Raw genomic sequence first — 22,330 nt, forward strand, 5'->3', positions numbered from 1 at the left:
CCATGTTACTGCAAAAGACATGATTTCATTCTTTTAAATTCTTTTTCATGGCTGCATAGTATTCCATTTTACACACACACACACACACACACACACACACACACACACACACTACATTTCCTTTATCCAGTTATCAGTGAATGGTAACCGAGGTTGGTTCTCTGACTTTGCTATTGTGAATGCATCTCCATATTTTTAACCACACAATGCCGTACAGTGGTTTCATTTCCTCCTCTATAAAACAAAGACAGGACTGGGCATGGTGGCTCATGTCTGTAATCTCAGCACTTTGGGAAGCCAAGGCAGGTGGATCACTTGAGCCCAGGATCCATCTGACCAGCCTGGGCCACATGGCGAAACCCCATCCCTACTAAAAAAAATACAAAAAAATTAGTTGGGCCTGGTGGCACATATCTGTAGTCCCAGCTTCTCGGGAGCCTGAGGTGAGAGAATCACCTGAGCCTGTGAAGTTGAGGCTGCAGTGAGCTGCGATTGTGCTACTGCACTCCAGACTCCAGCCTGGGCAACAAGAATGAGATCCTGTCTCAAAAACAAAAAACAAAACAAAACAAAACAAACCTAGCTGGTCTGAGAGGCAGAGGGGGCCTGGGCCTGACTCCCTGATGACTGAAGCTTGCTGCTCTTCACCAGCCTCATGGCACATGGGGCTCAGTTTCCTGTCTCAGCAAAATGACAAATGGCTGCAGATGGAAGACTTTGAGGACGCTCACAAATAGCTGAAATGGAAATGTGAAATCCAGGAATGCCATGTGGAATTCCCTTATGACAGAGTCCAAATGGGAACTGGAGGCCTTGGCTTGGGCAGGTTTCAACCCCAAGACATCACACAGGCTGCAAGATCACATCCCCAGCCTGGGATCCAGTGTGCCCTCTGCTGTCTTCTAGGGCTCCATTTGCTTTTCTGACTACTGGGACTGACATCTGTGAGTGAGAATGCCTGACGAGGTAAATGACATAATGCATCAGAAACTCCAGGGGCCCCAGACAGTTTTTCCCAGGTTTCGTCCAGAGCAAGGGAGAGGGCAGCTGGAGAGGCCATGGCCAGCATGTGGCTGGGCAGGCTGGGGAAGAAGGGAAGAATGTGCTGAATCGTTCCAAGCCCCTCAGAGCTGTGGCAGACAGATGTGGAGTCTGGCCAGAGGTCCCTCCTGCTGTCTTCTCTGAGCCCTGTCTATCTAGATACCTCTGATGGCTGGGGTCAGGGAGGAAGACAGGCCCCTGGGCCACAAACGGGACAACAGCAGCTCTACCTTTCATCTCTGATCCGCTTGCCTCCTTCCCCATGGGGGAAGATGGCCCCAGCATTTGTTCTTCCCTGAAATGCTTGTTGAGATCAATATACAGGCAGGCCCAGAGGGGAGCCATGTAATGGAACATTGTCTTCCAAGTTCCGAGCTGTCTCCCAGGACTCCAGAAGGCCGGCTGTGGCTATGTGCCCAGTGAGAGTCCCACACAGATTTCTGCAGTATTGTTAGGGTTTTCATCATTAGTATCGACTTGCTCCTCATCTGGTAGACACAAAAATCTCTCATCTGACCAGAAAAAAAAAGTGTTGTGGTGGGAAGAACACTGAGCTTTCAGCAAGAATCTTGGGGTCTACCTCAGCCACTAAGTCAGTGCACTAGTGGCTCCTCATCTGTAGAATAGGGGTGAGCAATTCCTGTTCTGCTCGCCTCACTGGCTCAGATGAAATTAAGAGTGCAAAATCATCTCGACTGAGGGAAGAGAAGGCACCTGTATTGAACACCTGCTACGTGCCAGGTGCTTTACCACAGGGTCTTCCCCAACTCACTGAGACTTTACATATGGTAGCTCATTAATCCTCTCGGCAGCGTATAGGTGGCTATTGTCATGACCATTTTACATGTGAGGGAATGAGCCTTGGAGAGACTCAACGATGTGTTCTAGCCAGTAAAGGGTGAAGCCACATTATCCAGGACAGGCAACATCGGCATCACTTGGGAGCTGTGAGAAAAGCAAGTTCTCAGACCCCACTGCAGACCTGTGAATCTGAGTCCCCAGCGATCTCCTCTGCATGGTGTTGATTTCTTTCTAAGTATTCAAATATAAGCCCAAGTATAAGGTGCGACAATAGTACAATAATAGCATACCCACTCTGGGGGCAAACTCTCCCTCCAGGAGGCGTTTCTGACAAATTCTGGTTCCTGTTTCTTGGAATCCAATCCTACTCAGAAAGTTAGAAGCACAGGCCCTGCTGGGCTGCCCTGTCGGACACATGGGGAGAGTCTGGAAAGACACTCACCCACCCCACGAGACCCCACCCCCAGCCTGGGGCCAGTTCCTCCCTGGAAATGAGGCAGAAGAAATCCACCTCTTTACTCCTGGAATTTGCTTCCCAGATGGGTTCCCTAGTTGGAAAGATTGTGCGAGTTCCTGGGGCCCTGGAAGGCTTTGAAGCATTTTCCCTCTGCATCTAACACTGCTGGCCCCCCACGGGGCAGTGATTGGCTTCGGAGCCCCTCCCAGCTTGGATACAGAAGCTGCTCCCGCCAGGATGCCCAGTAAGTGACTTGATCTCGGCGCTGGCAGACGGTGGAGCTATCAGAGCTGCAGCTGCCTTGGCTGCACACGTCCCTCTCGAGGGAGCTTTCCAGTCATTTAGCTCCACTGCGGACTCAGAGCCAAAATTAACAGTCTCCGGTGGGCCCTCAAAGCTCACCACCCACCCAAACACTCTGGCTTGCTGTCATTCAACAGATAGCCAGTGGGGAGCGGGGCCCAGACTCACCCTCCCCGCCCACCGCCCGCAAGAGGAAACAGCACCACCGCCTCCTGTGCCACAGCTGGGCCGGTCCCAGGAAGAAGCCAGCTGGGACTTGGAGTGACAAGCCTTCCCTCTGATGTGTGTGCAGGGGGTGCCTGGCACAGAGGGACAGCAACCACAGAGCACTGCAGATGCCAAGACATGGTAAGGGGCCAGGACAGCCGAGCTGCCTCCCATCTGACACTGGCTTCTCAGGGGCTAGGCCGGGGGGCTCCTCCAGGGGTGGGTGGTGACAGTGTGCCCAGTGGTTAAGTGCCCGAGCCTTGGAGTTGGACACATTTGGGTTCAAGTGCAGGCTTCAACAGTCATTCACTGTGTGGTCTGGGGCAAGGTAGCCAACCCCTCTCAGCCTCCGTTTCCTTATGCGGAAAATGGAGATAATTACCCACAGTAGTACCTACCTCAGGTAATGAGGATTTAATGAGAATGTTAATGAATGTTAAGAATTTAGCAGATGCTCGACAAATACTAAGTACTTAATTAATCATACCTGTCATTATTCAGTAGGCCTGCCCCTGCTGCAGGGCATACAACTTAAAAATATACTTAAGAATAAAGAAAAACAAGGGTCAATGGATGTGGTTGTTCATTCAAAATCCCTATTGTGAGAACCTACTGTATGCAGGGTGTCTTAGTCCATTTGGGCTGCTATAAAATAAATACCACAAACTGGGTAGCTTATAAACTATAGACATTTATTCCTCACAGTTCTAGAGGCTGGAAAGTGCAAGAGCAAGGCACCAGCAAATTTGGTGTCTGGTGAGGGCATTCTCTCTGTGTTCTCATCTGGTGGAAGAGGCAAGGGATCTCTGTGGGCTCTTTTATAAAAGCACTATTCTCGTGTATGGAGGCCCCACCCTCCCAAAGGCCACACCTCCTAATTCCATCACTCTAGAGGCTAGGATGCCAACGTATGACTGTTAGGGACACACAAACACCTAGACCCAGCACAGGGTGCTGGTGGTGTGATGAGGAATAAGCTATGGACCCGCCCTCGTGGTGCTCACAGAGGAGAGGGAGCCTGGTGGGTCATGCTCAGAGCTTACAGAATGGCAAGTATGCTGGGACACGCAGAGATGCCGTAGAAGCCCATGGCTGAATATGAAGGAGCCTTGTAACTCGGGGAAGGTTTCTTGCGGGAGATGATATCACAACTGAGTCTTAAAAGATGAGTTAATGAAGCCACAATGGGCAGGTGGAGCAAGAGGGAGAAGATAGAGTGCAGCAGGAAGCCGTCGAGTGCGCTCAGAGCACTCTGGGACCTGCAAGCAGCCCCGCATGCCTGGAGCCTAGGGAGGCGCAGGAGCTCGAGGCCAGGGCAGGTCACAGAGGACCTTGTGTATATGTCCAGGGGTTAGGACTTTATCCCGAGCACCTGGTGACTAACTCACTAAACAAAAAGATAACGGCTAAGTCTCTGAAGGACTTTAAGCAAGGGAGTTGCACAGTCAGGCTTTCAGTTCAGAAGGCTCACTCTGGCTGACAGGGAGAGGACGTCCAGAAGGGGCCTGCACTGGAGGCCCATGCAGAGTCCAGGAGAGAGTGGACAGGCTGGGTCCAGAGGTGTGGCCAGCAGGCTGCCCCCACTCCCAGGAGACAGGTTGGTGAGGCGGGAGGAGCCAACACAGAGGAATGGAGTAGGGGCCTGGGGGGACCGGACAGACAGGCTGGCATCTGGTTGTGGAGATGGAAAAATAACTGGACAGGAAAGGGAGGGGCTGCAGCAGGTCTGTTGGATGGGGAAGAGGAGAGGGCTATGTGGGAAGGAGGTAAGGGGGCAGAGCAGATTTGCCTGACTCAGAAATGCCTAGAGAAGAAAGGCCATGGAGGCAGACACAGACTGGGGCAGAAGGGTCCCCTTGAGGCTGCCTGTGTGGGAGCGCTTACACACTATCCCATGGGGCCGCTGATCTGCCCCTCCTGATTACCCTTCATCCTTCAGCACTTCCCCTGGGCCAGGCTCTGTGCTGGGCTGAGGGAGCAAAGAGGAAACGCCTTGGCCTCTGCTCATGAGGCCTCCCAGGGCAGGAATGTCCAGGAAGGGGGTGCCGTCGTTATTGTCCCCACCTTGCAGAAGACAGGACTGAGTGTCTGAGCCTGTGACTAGTCCGGAGTCATGCAGCCAGTTAGGGACAAAGCTGTAGTGAGAAACGCGGTGTCTGCTGTTAAACGTGGCGAGGTTTACACTGCATTATTCCAAGTCCCAGGAGGAGAGCCCCTGGAAAGCATCTTTGTGCTGGCAAAACCCTCCCTGAGGTCATGAGTCGGTTAGGCACCAGTAAAGGGTGCCAAGGTGAGGATGGAGAAGGTGGCGAAGGAGGGTCCAGCTCCACTGCTGAGGCACACAGCTCCCCGGCAGGGAGAAGCGGCTCGCGTGAATTCACATTCAAAACGCATCTGATGCACCATGTTCATTTCATCTTCAAGTCTTCTGGTAGAGGACTTCTGCCTCCCAACAGCTCCCTGGAGTCCCCCTGCCCTTCAGGAGGTCCTTGATTTTCTCCATAATGATTCTCAGAACAGTTTGAAACCCATTTCAAACACAGGGAGTGAGGGACGCCCCGGCGACCACCAGCCCCCTCTGTGTTTGCCACAACGGGGGAATCTCACAAGATGGGTTTCCGTGCTTCCGCCTGTAGGAGTGTCCTTTTCCACAACCAGGGACTGGCATGTGCCCTCTCCACCCTCCCCAAGCCCAGATAGGTGCCCACAAGCAGAGGGAAGGCCCAGGTCCCTCTTGCCCCAGCAGCTGGTCAGAAAATGAGAAGAATGAGCAGGAAGATAAGACACCGCACGACCAGAGCCTGGAGGGCTGAGCCGGCAGACAGAGAAGGGGCACCCTCCCTTGCCCTCTTCTCCTCCCAGCGTCTGAGGCCACTGACCCCTCTCCTGCACCAGTGACTCCTGAGACAACAGAGCTTCAGGGGTGAGGAGCTCTGTAACTCTTTCCATTTCTGGTCTAAGAGCTGGGGTCCCAGAGTCCCAAGATGCAGCCCCAGCAAGCCAGAGCAATAAGCTTTTTTCCTTGTCCACATCCCATGGGTCACTGCCCCTCTGTCAGAAAGGGTGGGCACCACTGCCCGCTCCAGAGGGTGAGGTCAGAAGAGGAGAGACCATTCCACCTGATGCAACAAACACTTGTTCATTCACTTGCTCACTCACTCACTCATTATCATTATCAGTATTATTATTTAGCACCCACTATGTGCCAGGCATTGGGTTAGCCTATAGGAATAAGCAAAGCAGGCCCACTTCCTGCCCTCGTGAAGCCTGCAGTTCAGGTTGTTGCACACCTACTGTGTGCCCTTCTTGGAGTCAGGTAGTAGAGGAAGCTCCAGGATGAATGAGCTAGAAATTCTGCCCTCAGGAGATGTGGCAAACAAGCAGCCCCATTCCAGGCTGTCCCTGGCAAGGGCGTGGCTTGGGTGCCAGTGGACTCAAGAGGCTGTTCCCCTGGTGCATGGAAGCCTCTATGTTCTGAAAGGGAGGGGCTCACTCAGCCTCCCTCAATCACCTCTTCTCCTCTGACACCTTCTATACCAAGATGACCTTCCTGATCTCAGACCTGGACCTCCCCAGCTGCATTTTAAAATAACATGCTGTTATTTTCAATTGCAATGGCAGTCCTGCTTTCTCCAGAAATTTCCCCTCGGTTTAATACGAATGGAACTGGGAGCTGGAAGAGGCCTGGGGCTCTGACCCAACTCCACCACTTAGATTATGACCATGGGACGGCACTTCACCTACCCAGGCCTTTGTCTCTCCATGAGGACAAGGACACTCACTGTATGTGCCACACAGGGTAGTGACACCCTCATGGGTTAATAGATGCAAAGTCATTGAAATGATAGTGATACTTGTCAGTTATTGAGTGCTTGTTGCACGCCCAACCCTGGACAAAGGGCTTTACAAGTGTTATCTCAGGGAATTCTCCACTGGGATTGGAAAGGTGGGTTCATTGCCCAAGGTTACACAGGTAGAAAATAGCAAGGTCCAGGTATGAACCCAGGGTAATTCCAGAGTCACAAGTCCCAAACGCTGCCCACAATGGCTCTCACCAAAGCTCTTCACAGAATTTAAAAGGGGTATGCAACGATAATTCTCCTCAAAATGCAAAGCCTTGCGTGGGAAACACCTCAGGCCCTGAGTCCCAAAAAGCCTCATTCTCCTTCCCTTGCCTTGTTCTGGGTGGGGGCCCCTCTCCTTCTCCTCCCCTACAACCCATTTCCTCTACTGCAGGGAGTGGTGCACCCAGGACCACCAAGCTATTGTTGCAAGATTCATTTATTTTAGTAAAAGTTAAATCTCCTCGGCTACATTTCCATCCACAAACCATCAATATTTCAGTACTATTGCTCAGCCCAGGGTGGCAGAGATGGCCCCCTCCGTGTCTGAGCAGTGGCTTCCAGTTAAAAGTTCACCATAGAAAATTTGATGCCTAATAAATTGGAGCCTTTCCTGCTTTAAATCATTTTTAAACCACGATTGCTGCACAAAATATAATTATTACAAACCGGTCATTTGTAACAGAGAAATCTCATTAAAACGATTCCGTGCTGGAAAGGCGGGTGGGAGGGGGCGGCGGTGGTGGTGGCGGTGGTAGGCGTGGGGTGTGGCTGGAGGAGCGGAGGCCTAGGGAAGGCTTGGAGGGGGCTGGGGGATGCTCTTAATTACAGATTGATTATTTCTGGTGATTGAGCACAGAATATAATCAACTCAACATTTCTAGGCTGGAGCAGAGGGGCAGGGATTGGCGGTGACAAGGATTGAGGAATCTTCCAGACCATCTTCTATTCTGAGCTGAACAACTGGCCGAGGGGTGGGTCAGAGGGCCACAGGCCAGTGGCAGCAGGCTCCCCCGTCAGATTTCCGGCTGGTCCCCACCCCAGAGGTGGCTGCAGAGTTTGCCAGGGGCTTTGGAGCTGCCTATTTCATCCACAGTGGAAAGAGACTGCATGATTACCGGAAGAGCTGTGGCTAGTTGCGGGGAGACAGGATGTGAGACTTAAGGCAAAGGACCTGGGTTCAAATCTCAGCTCCAATCTTTGCAAACTGCATCCTTTGAGGAAATGATTCACTCAAAGTGCCCAAGCCCGGGTTTCCAGGTGGCTGAAAGGGGCATGGTTCTGCCCTCCCAGCCCTGCAGGGCTGTGGTGCGGCTCACCCAAGACAACGTGTGTGTGTGAATTCCTTTACCTGGCACAGAAGAGACAGTGGAAAACCCGCTGATTTAAATTTTCTGACAAAGATTGTGAGATGTGGAAAGCAGCTTCTAGGAGAGAACGGTGGAATCCCCCTCCTCAGGGGAACATTAAGAACAAATGGACCCTGATCTCCCAGGAAAGGCGTAGGGGGACTTGGGGCATCCTTCTTCGAGAGAAGGGAGAGAGGCTTGATTTTGCCACAGAGAACCACCTGTGCTAGGCGCACACGGCGTGGAGCCAGTGCTGGGCTCTGGGTGTGTCATGGGGCCAGCATCTTGGGGCTTCTTACCCTCTTTCATCACCTCTCCCATAGCCTCCAGCAGGTACCAGGAAAGCCACAGGCCCCTCTCCTCCACATTCCTGGGAGGCCCCCATGAAACCCATCTGGGAAAGTGGAAAGGCTGTCACCTTCCTTGTCCTGGTCCTCAGCTACAAGCCTGTTGAGACAGGAGTCTCAAACTCTTCCCCTTACCCATTCCACTTTCTGTGCCCCACCAGGCCTCCTTTGGTGGTAGCTTTCAGCGCAGCCCAGGCTGCCACTTCTGGCTTCTTAGACTTGAGCTTTCTCCCCAGTCTCAGCTCAGTGCACTCCAAGATCTCAACCAGCAAACTCCTCACCTCCTCCTGGCCCCAAGGAGCTCCTCGTGGAAGGAGCTCTGGGGCTGCTGCCCGGTGGTGGGAACTGTAGATCCTATGAGCAGCCTCAGCCCTTCTTGAGGGTTCTTGGAAGCAGGTAAAACCCATTGCCAGGGAACAGCTGCTTTCACATCTCCAGGCCTCTGCCACAGACCACCAATCCCTTGCAAGGGAAGCCTCCCCACTCCCGGCTGCCTGTGAGCCCACAGAACAGTGTGTGGTCCTGTTTGAGGGCACAAGTATACATACACCTTTGCAAGTTCCCTATGCTCCGGGAGCTTCCCAAGGTCAGGGCCACCATTTCTCTCTATTCCCTGCCCTTAATCCCCACCCTGCTACGCACACAGCATGACCAACACACTGCGGGTAAAGATCTTCCCAGACACCCAGGGCCGGACACTTCACTGCATACTGGGTTTGAGCCTGCCATTTCTCGCTGTGTGGTCCTACTCTTGAGTAGGTCACTTAACTTCTCTGGGGCTCAGCTTCATCTTCTATAACTTGGGATGATAATAATAACAGTTCTGCTTACTTTAGGAGGACAGAAGATTGGTATGGTGGCATTATGATGATGGTGTCCGTCATAATCCTTACTACTGACGGGTCCTGGGTCACGGCAGGGGGACTGCAAGGTGGTGGTGAGTGCATCTTCCTCATTCAAGCTCTCGCCTTGGATTTCTTCAGTCTCCGGCTTGAGGGCTGGAGGAGGAGGTGTCCAGGCTGTGCCTACCCCGGGGTCTCTGCATCCCACACTCCCCAAGTGCCTCTCTGTGATTGGCTGCTCAGCACAGCTCCCTGCAGGCTGGACAGGCTCTGGGTGGGAGCCGTGGGTGGATGGGCGCCAGGAGCCCACAGAGGGGGCTCCTGTGTGCGGGTTCATGGGACCGTGGGTGGCTGTGCAGGCAAAGGCTTCCATTGCTCCAAAATAGTTCACAGTGGTGGTGGGGACAAACCGGTACGTGCAGCCCGGGGTGGCCTGCTGGTGAGTGTTGCCAGGGAAACCATGGCTGCAGGAGCCCCCAGCCCTTTGCCTCTTCGCCATGGAGACAGTGAGTTGGAGGCAGCAAGTCTGACGGAACAGGCAACCCCCACCACGGGCTTCAGGGAAACCACAGCATCCACAGCGGCCCATCACTGGGGCGCGGGAGCAGCCTTGGGATCAATTTTCCGATTACAAAACCATGTTCAAATGTCAATTCCTTCTCTCCTGCATGTGGGTTTCTCCCCCTCCATTTCGTCAGTCCAGCCCCCTCCTCCCTCCTGGTCCTGGCTTGCATTTCACGTTAGCGCAACGCTGGTCTTTGAAGAATGAAATTTGGCAGCCGTCGAGTGCCTAATATGACCTCATCCTATCTGGTGTTTTCAGGAAAGGGTGCCTCCCCAAAGAGGGTGGGGAAAGGCCCACAAGGCAAGTGGCAGGGAAACCCAGCTGTGATACCTCTGGGTGCTCCAGAGTTGAAAGAGTCCTCCTGCTTATGTGCAGGGGCAGGGGCTCCTCTCCTCAGTCTGCCCCCAAGCCCAGCTCCCCACTATCTCTAGAGAAGACCACTAGCACAGGCCAACGCTGGTACTTTCCAGAAAACTCTTCAAAGTTCCCTCAGTACCAACACGTGGGCTCCCTTCCAGTCATTCTGGGATGCTGGGAGGTCACTGGTTAAAAGCAGGCTGAGAGGGCGCTGTTGAGCCCACCTCACCGGTGGGGGCAGGTCTTCCCCACAGTGCCTGGGACACATGGCTGCCTTAGGAAGGACAGGCCTCCCCATGTTCCTGTTCCAAAGCCTTTTCCAGGGCCCACCAGCCCTTCTCACTGCACCCCAAGTCCCCGCTGTGGACATCCAGGCTCGTCAGAGAAGGGGAGAGGAGCTCAGCAGCTCTTCAAAATGCTCCCCGAGGCTGGCCAAGGAAGAGCGACCTGCCCCTTACACTGACCTTTTCCCATTTCCCAGGCTGTGCGACCTCATTGATCTAGAAATGCTAGTTCTTGTTTTGTCTGTTGACCAAGAGTCATTGGCTATTTCTCCAGATAAGTGGAGAGTTGAGAGCTATAGACCCTTAGAACTCACCAACTTGCAAGGACTGGTTCCTGCCATCATCACGCCCCACCCACCGCCTCCTCCATCCCTGCCTCCCGCCTCAGTTCAGCCCCTCATCACACTAACATGGCCATGCCCCTTCCCCTGCCTACCCTGGGTACCAGGTTGTCGGCTAGCCCAGCCTACCCACGTGCCCCGCCCCACCCACCCTTGCCATCTGTCTGTCTGCCTGGCTGTCTGACTTGTCTCTTGCCTGTTTGATGTTCAAGCTATCGACTGTGACAATCATATCTGATCATTAATAATGCAATAATGGAATAGTGACTGGAGAGACACTTGGATAATCAGCTAGCACAGCCTCATTAGTGGCACAGAACAATCACAGCGATGTAATAACAGATCCCAGGAAATTTCAATTAAACCTGGAACTTTGTTAGGGTTTCATTTTATTTTCAGCATGGCAATGGATAGCGTAATTGCAATCAACTAAAGCCAATGCAAATCTCTTCCAAAAGAGACCCCTTCCCCTGGGTATGCAAGGGAATTAAGTCTCACTCTTCTTTAGCTCCTGCCCATCTTAATTCTGAGCCATTTAATGAACTCCTTTTCTGCCCTGAAGAATGTTCCAACTGAGTCTCTGGCTTCACTTAACAACAGGATCATCCTGGCTTCTGGCCCTGTGTTAGAGATGAAGATGCTGAGAATTAGCCTGTACACAGGGCTCAGTGTGGGCTGTTCACTGTGCTGGGCTCTTTACGTGGGTTATCTCATTTAAACCTCACTACCACTTAATGAGACAGTGATTAATATTATCGTTATTGAACCAGCAAGGTCACCAAGTCTCAAAGAAGTTGAGAAACATCTTCTGGGCAACACCTCCTGCAAATATCACTGGTGCAGCCGGAATTAAACCAGACCTGCCCAAGTGTGAAGGCCATGACTGCTGCCTTCCTCTCACTCTCTCTCTTCTCTGTCTTCTCTCCTGTGCTCCTCCTCTCTGTCTGTCTCTCTCTCACTCTCTCTCTCTTTCACTCTCTCCCCTCACCCCCTACCCTTGTCTGTTTCTTTTCTCTTTCTGATTAGGGACTGGATGAGCCTTGAGAATGCTGAAGGGGGATGGGGTAAACCGAGTCCTGTACAGCCCAGGCATCTCATGTCAGGACCTTGGTCTCCAGCCTAGGGTGGGCTGGTGGGGAGATTTTTAAAGAACAGCATCCCTGAATCTTGCCCCCAAATCAGACCACCTAATCAGAATCTCTGGGGACGGGGCCCAGTCAAATGTATTGTTTCAAGGCTCCCTCGGTTGTTTTAAAGCACACTGTGCATAAAACCTTGCCCAGAGCTTCTCCTCTTTACTGAGGGGACATGGATAGCGGGGATCAGCCAAGCCCTGAGCTCCTGGCTCTGAGTGGGAAACTGAATCAAAGCCAGGCTCTTTCAGAAGCTGTCATTGGTGACTCCCCCCTCGGTGACCTGTGGTCGGGCTTCCATCTCTTCATTCCTGCAGTGAGGATCAGACTGGGCAGCCTTTGGCTCTGGAAGCCTGCAGCTTGAACAGCAGCTTCCCAGAATGGGCAGCACCTTGTCCCAGTTCCATGAACTGCTGGGGGAGATAATTCTGGGGCAGGAGTACCTTTTCAGATCCCCTTCAATCGCTGTTTCTCTAAAGTTAAATCACATTATTTCATTCTTGCCTCTAAATTGACTCATTTTCTTTACTTAAATGCTTTTTAAAACGGAATTTTACATCATTACCATATATAGAAAGCCTATCCCCTGTCACAAATGGAAAGTAGCCACAAAAATTGGACCATCTAAATCCATCTCCTCCGCCACCAGGGACGTGCAGAGCACGCTGGCTCCGAGCATCTCACCCAGTCAGCTCCTGCATTCCTCGAGCGCGAGCCTGACGGCGAATCATATCTGGTGGCGCGTAGGCCCACACCACTCACTCGGCAGGAGAAGACCCTGGGAAGGTCTAAGCCTTGAGAGTGGAGCTGTTGTTTCCACCTTATTGCTGGGGGATCTTGGCCTTGTAGTAGGACTAAAGGTCTACATTTGTAGCATTGCCCTCTGCAGAACCTCAGTTTTGGTACCTACAAAATGAGCGTCATGAAACTTAGGCACAACCTGGACTTCCCTGTGCTACAAGTTTGACTTCTACATTCTTAGCTCTTAACATTGCAGGGGGCAGTAGCAGAACTGACCTAAGGGAAGAAGAAAAATCAGGTGATTTTGTGGGGTGATTGGAGAGACTTTAGGAAGGTGTTTGTATGGCTGACCCTTGAACAATGCAGGGGTTAAGGGGCTGTGCTGACTCCCCGCCATGATCAAAAATCTGCGTATAATTTTGCCTTCCTCAGAACTTAACTACTAATAGCCTACTGTTGACCTGCATCCTTACTGAAAACATAAACAGTCAACTAACACATATTTTGTATGTTATATGTATTATATACTGTATTCTTATAATAAAGCAAGCCAGAGAAAAGAGAATGTTATTTGAAAATCATAAGGAGGAAAAAATATGTTTACTATTCATTATGTGGAAGTGGATCCTCATAAAGGTCTTTATCCTTGTCTTCTTCGTGTTGAGTAGGCTGGTGGGCAAGAGGAGGGGTTGGCTGCTGCCTCATGGGTGGCAGAGGCTAAAGAAAATTCACATACAAGTGGACTCGCACAGTTCAAATCTGTGTTGTTCAAGGGTCAACTGTACTCAAAAACAGCATCCTCTACAAACTCACAGGAGATGTCTGATCTGCCACCACTGACAATTTAAGAGTTCTGGGTTTCAGGACCTCTTAGCCTATTTGGGCCTTACTTCCTCATCTGCAAGCACTTGTTGCTATGAACTCTTGTTACACCTCAGCTGGATACTAAAGAAACATGTCCCAGACCTGTCCTCATAGAGCTCCACTCCAGCCACGTGGTAGACACGTAAACAAAGGTATATACTGGGCCGGGCATGGTGGCTCATGCCTAGAATCCCAGTACTTTGGGAGGCCAAGGCAGGAGGATTACTTGAGCCCAGGAGTTTGAGAGCAGCCTGGGCAATATAGCGAGACCCCATCTCTACAAAAAATTAAAACAAAAAAAATTAGTGGGACATGGCAGCATGTGTCTATAGTTCCAGCTGAGATGGAAGGATCCTTTGGGCACAGGAGATCAAGGCTACAGTGAGCCATGATCATGCCACTGCACTCCAGTCTGGGCAACAGAGCCAGACTCTATGTCAAAAAAACAAAAACCCCAGAGGTATATGTTACACTTTGCTCAATGCTCACTCCAGCAGGGGCTGAGACCAAGGCAGGCAGGCAGGAAGGAAGGGATTCAACACATGCTCCCTCCCTAAGCTCCCTTCTCTTGCCCTTCAATCCAAATAGTACCCATATTTGCCCAGCATAAAATGTTAGCACTTGTTCTTGTCTGTTTAGTTATACATTTTGAGTGGCAGGTTGTCTTCAGGTTAAGAGCATAGGCTTTGGGGCTGGCCCTGGCTTAAGATTTGTGTTACTCATGGCAAAGTATGAACCTATCACAGCTTCAGTTTCCTTATGTGCAAAATAGGGACCCTAAGAGAACTATGTGAGATGCTGTCTTCAAAGTGCCCAGCAAAATACACTATGAAGTTAGCCCTCCAACATGTAGTTGTTGATGTTTTTGTTTGTTTCTCTCTTTAGTAGAAATTTTAGGTTTCAAATGGGACACTCCTGGATACAAATGCTGGATCCATACCTTGCTATGTATTCAACCTTGGGCTTGACTTCTTTGAGCCTTCTGTTCTCATCTATAAAGTGGGGTCATCGTAGTGGCCTCTCAGACAAGCATACAAATGCAAGGTCGCTAATGCTGTCACCTCTATCCACTCTCTAGGTCTGTGGGAGAAGGCCACATGCCCCATCAGCACAAGGTGAGCCTAGACTGAAGGCTCAGGGTTCACCAGCATGCTCCAAGGTCCAGAGTGTTCCCATTCCCATTCACTCTGCCCCACACCCAGCCCAGAGCAGCCCTTTTTAGGTGCTCTTGTAAGCGTAATAGATCCCTTGCCCAATGTGCATGGCAAGTCAATACACCAAGTACATCAGGTTGCAGCAGAGAAAGAGGTTTAATGACAGGGCTGCCACACAAGGAAACGGGAGGAAGCCTCAAATCCATCTCCCAGAGGAGTTTGGGGCTTGGGATTTTAGGAGTTTTGGAGTGGGCCGAAGTGTGGAGATTGTTGATTGGTCGAGGAGTCCAGGGTGAAGTTCTGGGACGGGGAGATGAAGAAACTGTGTTCTCATACTGATTCCATTCCTCTATGGGGGTCTTCAAACTTGTTAGTACCATCTGTTTTGCTGGAATTCAGGATCTGAGAAACATCTTAAGCAATTTTTAAACAGGAGCCTTATGATTCTAATGTCAAAGATCTTGTCTGTCTTAAACAAAAGCCTTATAGCTCTAACATCAGAAATCCCATCTATAGGAACATTAGGGATGCAAACGGCCAGTATCTAGTCCTACCGTGTCTGTCAGTTACAAGGAAGTGGGTTAAAGTGCAGCCTGATTAATGCCTAATTATAGCCGTATTTCTGCCCAGAATTCTTGTTAACCCTGTGAGGACAGCTTTACTTTTGCTTTTTGATGATCACTTTCATTACCCTGAGCCCCACATCACTGAAATAACAGAATCCATCCTTTACTGCTAGATCAAGGCTGGCCACCCACTGTGGACAACATTGCCGCTGACCATGACAGGGGCTTGTAGAGTCCAGGGAGGAGGAGGCAGCCTCCTCAGATGAGATCAGCATGAAAGGCTGTGGGAGGGAAGTGGAAAGAGAATGAATATGCTCTCCCTTCTTCTTTTCTCAATCTGATCCCATCTTTACTCATCTGAATGCTTGTCAGCTCCTGGAAGCTCTTCCTGGGGCAGCCACAGCACCGAGGAGAGACCAGAACTTCTCCTAGAAGACAGGTGTTTTTGAATTCTGTTTCTGCCATTGTCCAGCAAACTTGGACCTCCTGCCTCAGAGTCACCTCACCTATAAGGGGGACAATGAAGTCTTTGTGAAGAATAAATGAGAAGTTTACACATGTTCAGGCTTCTCTCCTTCTCATCCTCTTCCCTTGTACCCACAGCTTCTCAGAAGCTGCAAGCTTTTTTACTTCCCACCTCTGAGCCCCCTCTGCCTCCCAAGCAAGCAAGGGTAGCCCTCATCGCTACCCACCTGCATGATGCAAAGCCCATATTTTCAAGTGCCATGAGCTCCTGAAACATCAAGACACTGACAATGAAATTAGAATCCCTCATCTTGGCCCAGGCCAGCGCAGGTCTGAAGGCCCCTTTCCTCGATGATTAGAGAAGGGGAAGATGGTTCCTGCCCAAGAAGGCTTACATTAGAGCAAATGAATGGACCTGATACCGACCTCAGAAAGACTCACTCCTCTGCCTTGCGCTCCTGGGCCAGCAGATGCCCCTCTCCTGACCCCACGAGAGTCACTGTTTCCCTTGCCTGGCATTTCTGGCCAGACATCGGCCAGTCCCGAGTCCACTTTGCTGCACCCCACACTTGATGCAAACAAGAGCCTGTTTGAAGCAAAAATCCTTCAGCAATTACCTGTAGAAATGGGATGGAGAGTGCTGGGAACGGAAAGAGGAATTTATTTATTTGTTCTCGATGCTTTGAGTTAGTTTTCAAATTGTCCTTCTGTAGATAAAGGCGTCTCTCCAGCAGCTCAGCCCCAGATCGCAGCAGCTAATCTGCATCCGGTGGATCAAAATAGCCTCCAAACCAGATGGAGGCCCAGGCCACACCAGGAAACCAGAACCGGTCCTGAGTGCTGAGAGTGGGGATTTAAATAGACTCACGTGAAGCGTTTTTGGGATTTTCTGGGACAAAGGCGGGGACAACAGGGATTTCCAGGACTAGGAAGATGCAGGAGGGAAAAGAGAGGCCGACGTTTAGAAAGGGAAGAGAGTGCACTCTGGCACTTCCTCTATCATTTTCTTCAAAGCAGAGAGTGGGAACAATTTCCCAGGGGGTCAAGGTCTTCACATGTCTGCAGTGCTCAGAGGGGAGAACGAAGGTCTTGTATGTTTCCCAGAGATAATTCATGTTGTGGAAAAGGCATAGGCCCTGCAGCCAGACCGGGTTATGCATTACCCACGATAATGATGAGATAATTTGTTCCATTGAGCCTCAGCTTCCTGGTCTGCAAATTGGGATTATGATATTCACCTCCCAGGGTTTTGGTGAGGATTAAGACAAGAAATGTGAGGCACTCAGCCTACTCTATTCTCAGCATTTTCAGAACTAAACAAATGTTGGTTCTCTATCCCCACACCCCTTCCCAGCGGCCCTTCGTTGGGGAAGGGTGTTTGGGGGGCAGTAGTAGATCTCTGCCTAATTTAAGAGTAAGGGTTCAGTCTGAGTCTTTATACAGTCTCAACCCAAACTCCTCTCTCCACCTGCCTGTCCCATCCCTGGAGCTGCAGGGTGGTTTCAAGCTGAAAACTGGGATGCTTGCCTTCAGATGTAGGTCTGCTAGGGGAAAGAGGCCATGTCTGTTTTGCTCAGCATTGTGTCCCCAGGGTCAGGCACAGTGCCTGGCACCCAATCAGCACTCAGCAAACATCTGCTGATGGAATGACTGGGCAAGCGAGTGACTCCACCAACCCCTCCCTGTGATTGGAGGAGAAGAACGAAGTATGGGCAAGAGCCCAGACTGACTGCAGCCAGCAACGAAGCTTTGGAGCAAGGGAAGTGACTGTTATTTTGCATTATAGGAACTGGGGAAAATGCTCCCACCCAGCAGCTTCCCCAGCCCCAGACCTGTCTGAGTCCCTGGTTTAGGGGTCACTCAGAAAAGACCACAAGCCAGCCTGCCCTGTCTCATCCTGTTTCCTCCATGTTAACCTGCTGTCTTCAGTGAAACCACAGGCCCTGCATGTTCGGGGGCAGCTCTTCCACCTCTAGGGCCACCTCCACCTCACACACCCTGGGCACCCAGTGGGTAGGGATCGGGGGGCCAGTCAGCACCTGCAACCGTGGCTTGTTGCCAGGCCCGCTTGTCCCCTGGCCTCTAATAGTCCCCTGGCACGTTGCCCCATCAGCTCTTCCTCTTAGTCCTCAGGATAAGGGAGTGAAAGAAGGAAGGAGTGGGGGTACTGTACACCTTTAATTTCCCTAGAAAGTCCTTGCATCTAAGTGCTCACATTCATGTGAGTTGGGGGCAATGAGAGAGAACAAATGGGAAGTGAAGGCAGATCGGAGCTCAGGAGGAGAAAGTTCAGGGTCGGGGGCTGGGGGGCAAGAGGAAAGCTGCATCCTCCCTCCTGGCACCGTCTCAGGTTACCCTCACCTGTGGAGGACAGACGCTGTTGGCCTGAGACGCAGGGCCAACCCCATCCAGGTGTGCTCTGCTTTACCTCAGTCTCCAGATCAGGCAGAGGGAAGGGAAGTTGGAAAAACCAACAGCCTTGATTAGTGTAAATTTCATGTTCTACTTTGTGCTTCAGGGTCTGTATCGCCCAAAATTTTTCCAATGAGTCACTTTGAAAAGCAAGAACAAAAATCTAGAAGAAATGCTCTGGTTGAAACAGGCTGCCTATCACACTTAATCTCTGAGTTGGGAATGGTTCTGACGATCAGATGTTAGTACGCAGCCTGGTAACGCTATGGTATGGGGTCTGCCTTCCTCACTGGAGTGGGAGCTCCTTGAGGGTGGGGTTAGAGGCTTAGGAAGCTCTGCATCTTCAGTGCCCAGCACAAGGCCTGGCAGGTATCTGGTGGGAGGGCAGGTAGGAAAATGGCAGGAGCAGGGTGGGAACAGGTGCAGTATCCCCATATGGTTCCTGCAGGCCCTGGGGAGGGCCCCAAAGCCCAGTTCCTGGAGGGAGGGGACAAAAAGGCAGCCTGAGGTCTGCCCTTCCTGCTGCCCTGCCCAGGTCCAGCCTGAGCACTCCTGGCAGCAGGCTGCCCTCAAGGTCCCAGCATGGCCTCCTGCTCACATGTTTATCCACCAGGCCAGTCCCCTGGGACAGCTGGGACTTAATGAACTGCCGAGTTGCCAAGGCTGCCTTTGATCCCAGCAGTTCAGCCGAGGAAATCAATACCCTTAATGGAGAAAATCTGGGTTGTGATGTAGAGATTTGGGATGGGCCATGTGACCATGTGACTGCCTGCCTACCTCCTGTGGCAAATGCTGAGTGGGCCCAGCAGGAGTCTGCACCTCCTAAGGCCCATCTCCTGGGACTGAGCCCTGCCTGGGAGCCAAGAAGGGCAGTCAGGATCTCAGGGCACTCCCAGGCCAGGACAGGGTTAGGGTCAGAGATCAGACAGAAATGCTAGAAAGGAGAGCCCATCAGTGCAGCCAGAAGGGTTTAAGGTGCACTGGGGAAGGGAGAGAGGACTGAAGAGAGGAAGACGGGAAGCGGCTGATTGGCAGCTAGAAAGCAAGGAAGAGCCACAGGGCGGACACTGACATTGAATGGCCCAGGGACAGGAGCAGCTAGTGACATTCAAGAACCAGTGAGCTTCAGCTCAGTGCTGTGGCTTCAGCAGATTCCACGCAGATGAGCAATGAGCCTGGGAAGCCCACATGAAGCCAATGAGGAGTTGGAAACAGACGGAATTGCCATAGGGGGCACATTGGGTTCCTCGGGATCATCAGGGTGGGAAGACCCTGAGAGAAGGCAGTCGTGGCCGAGGGCATCCCCGCTTGGTCCTGTCTTGCTCACTCTCCCAGTGCCTAACTCACCACCCTCAGCTGATGCGTTCTGTCAAATATTCCCCCTCCCACGGGCAGATCAGGTTATGAACTCAGTCAATACTTGCATCAGCACTGGCTGGCTCTGTTTCACCAGGCACTGTGTTCCTGTCTCGTGGGCTTAGTGTCTCCCCATTCCCTCCTCCCTGGCGCTCAGCATGGTGGTGACCAGATCTGTAATTAGCTCCACGGTTCCACGGCACACCTAGCAGCAGGCTGTCTGCGTGGCTAGCCTCCTCCCCACAGGGCCCTCTCTATGGGGCACCATCGGTTCCAGGCTCCTTGGAGGCCGACACAGTGTGGGCTTCTCAACGTAAGGCCTCCCTGTGGCTCGGGCTGGGGCACAGCTGCTCAGCACTCACAAGTCTCCTGGTTCCCAGGTTAGACCCAAAGTTCTAGTTCCCAGGTTAGACCCAAAGAGCCCACACCGGGGAGGGAGCCTTGATTGCTGCATAGTGGAAGGAGCCCACACAGCCTGCGCTCTGGTCTTCTCTCTGCCTGACTCTTGCCCTGGCCTTGGCCTCCCAGGTCCTGGGTTTCCTTATCTAGAAAGTACAGGGTGATAATCCTTGTCCTGCTCACCTCACAGGACACAGTAGAAAACTTGAATGAGAACGCAGATGTGAAATACTCCCTCAGGTACCAGATATACCCAATGATTTGTTTCATATGGACACACTTTGCCTGGCTTCTTATTCAAATGGCACCACACAGGAGTTCCTTCCAGGCCCAGAATGACCCTGGATGCTTTGTGAGAGGCACCCTCTGACCTGGGGGCATTTATGGGGCAGGGTGGGGCAGAGCAAAGTCGCACTGTATCACAAACACAAAGAAATGTGTGAAATTGCTCTGAGGGTGGAGTTTGATGGCCCTAGTTTGGTAAAACAGATGCTCCAGTTCTGCAGTGAGTCCCCAGGATTGCAGGCACCGGGCCCCTGGTTGGAGGTTGGTGTCACAGCCAGGGGTGTAAGATGTAAAGACAGCCAGCGGGGGCTGGTAATGTGCTCAGTGTCCTTGGCCCTACTGGGCATAAGGTCAGAGAACGGGGTCCTTCTGTCTCTCCTCATGCCCTCAGATGATTGGGGCTAGCACCCTTATAGTCTATAGGTATCCTCAAGCCAGGGCCACAGTTCCAACCAGGAACACCCAGGTGGAGCCCCACCTGGTGCTTTGCAGGCGAGGCCAGCTCTCACACCTGGGAAAGGCGACGTGAGAGCTCAGTGTTCTGGCACACCCCTGACACCACCACCTGAACAAGTCTGGGTATGCAAATGATCTCCTTCCTTCATGGTTTTGTCCTATTCTAATCCATAGCTCAGCCCTGGCTAATCAGCAGGAACCACTGCCCCCCCTGTGGGGGCAGGGACAAGGCAGGTGTTCTGAGCTTGGGAGCCAGGGCCAGGGCAGGGCTCTGACGTTGGGAAGGGATGCCAGCCAAGGGGGTTCATGCCAATGGAACTTTGCAGAGGCAAGTCTTCGCAGGGCTATTTGCTCAAGAGCCTGGAACAAGCAGTCCCAGCCTCCTCCCGAACTCAAACCCAGGAAAGACCTCCCTTGGGATTTCTAACCAATCCCCAACCTTTGTCCCTTCTAGGGACCTGGAGCCCAGGGCAAAGCAATGGCCAGGGAGCAGAGCGTCATACAGCACCCTCACGGCAGATGTCCCCATGGTGGCAAAGGCAGCCTCCATGGCTTCCATTTAACCTCTCTGGACCCTCAGCCCTAGCTATGGCCAAGGAATCTGCTTTTCCAATATTGCAAGGAGAAGGCAGCAGGGTTTGTGAAGATGCTGTTTTCCCACACTTAACCCCCAGAATCAGAATGGGCCCATGGCAAAAGTGGGGACAGAAATGTGGGAGTCATAGCCACACCAATGCTGGCAGGATTTTTTGGCTCATTCATGCACACCCACCATGTGCCCAAGAGCCCACAGCTGGCGGGGACAAGGCCAGACCCCAAAGAGAGCCCAGCATGTCTCTGGCCTTCTCCCCAGTGGAGGCCCCTCTTCCTACCTCTCCCTCGGGGTCCTGGGATGAGATCTACAAAGACTGAGGGGTCGAGGGCTAAGACAGACTCTCGACATGACTCTCAGAGGAGTGGAAAGCTCCTCTCCCATTCCTCCAAAACTGGTGACTGCGGCAAGACTAGCAGAGGAGCCAGCTGGAGCTGCCCAAGTCATACTCCCATTGCGTTGTGATGTCACAGAGGCCAGAGGAAACGCTGGCCTCCATTCAGAACTAATCTGCTACTTAGAGCGTATAACCTTGCACAAGTTACAGAATCTCTCTAACCCTCAGTTTCCTCACCTGGAAAATGGGCATGCTATATCTACTACTCAGATTCATTGTGAGAACAAACAATAGCCCACATATAGAGCATGCAGCAAGGTGTGGCTCTTTATAGGCACCCACCACTGTTCTGTTTTCCTCTTTACTCCTCTCCTTTCCCTTTCTGGACTTCAGTCCAGAAATGCTCTCTATTGTGTCTATGACCACTATGTCCAATCACCAAGTCACTTTCAATATGTCTAGTGACACAATGGAGCAACACGCACACTCTGCACAACACTTCTTCACCATGTATACTCGCAAAGATGCACCAGGCATGCTGACTCTGCATCACAAAACAGAATTCCAGCCCTGGGTGACACGTGCCCTATGAATATAGTATTCATAGGTTTTCAGAAACAGTTCTGATCTATGCCTATTTGACATCCAAACTGTGACATTTTTAGAATGAAAATGTTGCCAGGACAACAAGTATAAACTAGGAATGTCCTGGAAATCCTATGAATACTCATTAGGACCTCGATCTCTTAGGGTAAAGAAGGCTTCTGTCTCTACACTCCTACCTGGGATGTTTACAGTCCTTGGGCCTCTGCTCTGGGAAGACTCCTGAGCCAC

At 51.8% G+C, this 22,330-nt stretch overlaps 1 long non-coding RNA gene across 1 annotated transcript in view; it reads left to right on the forward strand.

Annotated features, from left to right (window-relative positions):
* The first annotated feature begins 2,583 nt into the window (after positions 1-2,583).
* The window catches only part of LOC117975053 (uncharacterized), a 65,233-nt gene continuing 45,486 nt past the window's right edge, over positions 2,584-22,330 (forward strand). The window contains exons 1-2 of the long non-coding RNA XR_004665275.3: positions 2,584-2,950; positions 9,184-9,284. This is a non-coding gene — a long non-coding RNA (uncharacterized LOC117975053). The remainder of the gene's footprint in view (positions 2,951-9,183; positions 9,285-22,330) is intronic.

This window comes from Pan paniscus, chromosome 9, assembly GCF_029289425.2.
Source record: "Pan paniscus chromosome 9, NHGRI_mPanPan1-v2.0_pri, whole genome shotgun sequence".
NCBI lineage: Eukaryota > Metazoa > Chordata > Mammalia > Primates > Hominidae > Pan > Pan paniscus.